Raw genomic sequence first — 3527 nt, 5'->3', positions numbered from 1 at the left:
GATGTTAGGTCAATAGATAAATAGATTAGAATAGATAGATGATAGAAGGTAGATGATATTAGTGTGATAGGTGTATTAGTCCATTTTCACATTGCTACAAAGACATACCCGAGACTGGGTAATTTAAAAGAAAAGAGGTTTAAGTAAGTCACAGTTCCACATGGAAGTTCCACATAGGTAGATAAATGGTGGATAGTTAGACACATGATAGCTAGTTAGATAGATAAGACTTTGGGGGTGAGATAAGTGACAGGTGCATTCCTATTAACTGGAAAGCTTTTGTTTTTATGGATAGAAGAATGAAGTGAGGCTTTCGTTTTGAAAGTACATGTTATAATAATGCAATATTTTATATAAAGGAAGTGAGCAATTAGGATGTCCATGCTTTAAACAGGGTGGGGAAAGAATCTAAAGCAGTGGCTGGATCAGAAAGTAACTTTCAACAGCTGAATATCTGATATAGTTTGATAGTTTGTGGTAAGAAGAAAGAAAAGAAAAGAAATGACTCTTCCCCAAAGATGTTCACTTAATACCCAGAAACTGTGAATATGGTTATATATAGCAAAAAGGGACTTAGGGTTGCTGGGAGAATTAAGTTTGCTAATCAACTGATCTGAACATAAGAAGATTAACTGGGATTATCTGGGTGGGTCCCATGGAACCTCACGGATTCCACTCTGTAAGAGGAAGAAGGATCAGACCGAAGGAGATGCAAGGTGAAAAGGACTTGACCTTGTGACTAGCTTTGAAGATGAAGAGAGGAGGCTGTGAGTCTTCCTTGACTACCTGTATTTCCTTATACAGGTAGCCCCTAGAAGCTTGGAACTGCCCTCAGACTACAGCCAGGAAGCAGACAAGGACTTCAGTTCCACAGCCACAAGGAGCTGAATTCTGCCAACCAGAATGAGCAAGAACATGGATTCTCCCCTCAAGCCTCCAGAAAAGAATGCAGCCTACAGTCAGCACTTTAAGTCCCATGCAACCTATAATAGATTTCTGACCTACAGAGCTTTAATGTCATAAATTGGTGTTGTTTTAAGTCATGAAGTTTGTGGTAGCTTCTTATGACAGTAATTGAAAACTAATACCTGGTCTTTTTAGCAGAATAACGAGCACCCTGTAATGTGTCATTCATGCATATCTTTTTTTTTTTTTTTTGGTGGGGGCAGGAAGACAAAACTCTAGAGTTTAATCTTCCAGCTTGACTGACTTGGAAGTGTTCCTGTCAATATAAAAGATCTTGTTGGGGGCGGGGGAGAAGCCAAAGCAGGCTCGGCGGCTGTACTTCCAGCTCATGGCCCGGTCGTAGTCCTGCTGCAGGTTCTGCTGCAGGCTGTGGGCTGCCTTCTTGCTGAGGGCCATGTTGGGCCTTGCAATCGTGCTCTGGGGGTTGGGGGGGTGGGCAGCTGAACGAAGGGGACAGATTTGTTTGTATGTTTGTTTGTTTGTTTGTTTTGAGATGGAGTTTCGCTCTTTCACCCAGGATGGAGTGCAGTGGCTCAATCTCGGCTCACTGCAACCTCTGCCTTCCTGGTTCAAGCGATTCTCCCACCTCAGCCTCCCAAGTAGCTGGAATTACAGGCACACGCCACCACGCCCAGCTAATTTTTGTATGTTTAGTGGAGTCGGGATTTCACCACGTTGGCCAGGCTGGTCTGGAACTCCTAACCTTGTGATCCACCCGCCACTGCCGGGACAGATTTTTGAAGCCACCCATAAGTTTGAGAAATTTCAGTTTCTGTTCCTCGTTCTCAAAACCAGCAGTATCCCACTGGCCAAACTGGGTTGCCGTCCACTTCCAGGTTTCAGAAGCTTCCGTTTTGCTTGACTCCTGATGGACCTCTTCTTGCAAGGACTTTCGCCTCACCCGGTCTATGTGCGCCTCGTCCATATTGCCTTTCCTTTCCAACACCACCTCTAAGTCCATGTCTGTTTCCTCCTTCCAAGGGTCTCCTGCTACCCCACTCTCTTTCCTCTTATTTTTTTGTTCCTTTTCAGAGCCGGCTCCTCGGTGACCTTCTTCTTGGACTTCATCTTTTTCTTCGCGGGGGCCTTAGGGCCATCTCCTATGGGGATATATTCCGGAGCCTCAACTTTGACTGGTTTAGTTTTACTTCCTTTATGGGGGCTGCTCTCCAAGGACCTGGAGGGCTTGGAGTGGCCTGGGAGGAGGTCTCCCTCCTGGTGGAATTTTTTTTTTCTTCTTCACCTTCCCACTGTGTTCCCTGGAGCTCTTCTGCTTCTGTTTCTGCCCCAAGGTTGCCTGTTCCTCACCCTCCTTCCCCACTGAGCAAGTGTCTGCAGCATCCCAGCTTTGCAGAACCAACGGTCCTGGACTGAGAAGGCTGTGGGGTCCTGGGCCCCCTATTTTTTGCCTTCTTGTGTTTTTTGAGTTTCTTTCCGACTCTGGTTTCCTCCTCACTATGTCTGAGGTCTGAGGAGGTTTTCACCCTGGAGGCATGGGACATAGCCTGAGGTGACTTCTTTTTCTTCTCCCCACTGAGGAACTTCAAGTGGCCAAGCACCTGCTTCCTGGGGCTGGGTGACTTCTCTGTCTGTCTGGCACACAGCGTGGTCTCAGGTTCCACATGCTCCTCGCAAAGGGCGCTGACACCCTTCTTTTTCTCCTTCTTTTTCTTCGCTAGAGGCATCTCAGGTGCCTGCCTATGGACTACACTCTTAGAGGGGGATGTGGCTCTTATAGGAGAAACATTGGCAAAGTAATCATCATTGTTTAAAATTGAATATTGAGTCTCTGGTTCTTTGACCACTTTCTTCTTCTTTTTCTTCTCTGGGAGCCCAGGGCCCAGGTCTACTTTGTATGTCTTGGTGATCATTCTGGTGGGCCAAACTTCCCCATCCCCCCTCATGCATATCTTAAAGACTATTTGAAAATAAAATGTTTATTGTGTTACTGAATTTTTATAGGAATGAGTGCTCATTCAGCTTCCAGACACTCCTAAGTCAAAAGCACTACCTGTTAAGTGTGGTTAAGGGGGCAACTGAAACCTGGGATGCATATATTTCGGAATAGCACAAGGACAACCAAAAGAGGGATAGATCTTAGGAGAAGCAATGGAAGAAAGTATCTCAAGAAGATGCTTCATTTGCCACAAAGAACTGGTTGTAAGAACACTGGCAAAAGTAGAGGAAAACAGGATATTTTTGGCAGTGTCACTCATGTGGGCAAAGAAATCAAGCGTAGGGAGGGTATAAGGCTCACCAATTATCTCTAGACATGAGATATTTGTAGAATATTAGACGTAAGACAGAAAGAAAATTATTGAAAAGCACGAAGGCAAATTTACGAAGTTTCTATTTAAAAACACAATTGGAAAGCAATTGTTAATTGTGGGCATTTATTGTAAAGCAGTGGTGGTATTGATAGGAATAATAAAACATTAAGGGAAAATGATGACATATAACATTGAGTACTTACTGTTTGTCATCAGTATAAATGCTGTATTTACCCCTGTAATCCTTTCAACAACTATTGAATGGTTAAGTTCTATTATCACTCTTTTTCA

At 44.1% G+C, this 3527-nt stretch overlaps 1 pseudogene; it reads right to left on the bottom strand.

Moving 5' to 3' along the window:
* Positions 1-1188: 1188 nt before the first annotated feature.
* LOC740737 (lysine-rich nucleolar protein 1-like) lies at positions 1189-2837 on the bottom strand (annotated as a pseudogene).
* Between the last annotated feature and the right edge of the window lie 690 nt (positions 2838-3527).

This window comes from Pan troglodytes, chromosome 7 (assembly GCF_028858775.2).
Source record: "Pan troglodytes isolate AG18354 chromosome 7, NHGRI_mPanTro3-v2.0_pri, whole genome shotgun sequence".
Lineage (NCBI taxonomy): Eukaryota > Metazoa > Chordata > Mammalia > Primates > Hominidae > Pan > Pan troglodytes.
Note: the sequence above shows the minus strand (reverse complement) of the source record. Positions and strands in the feature narration are given on the sequence as shown.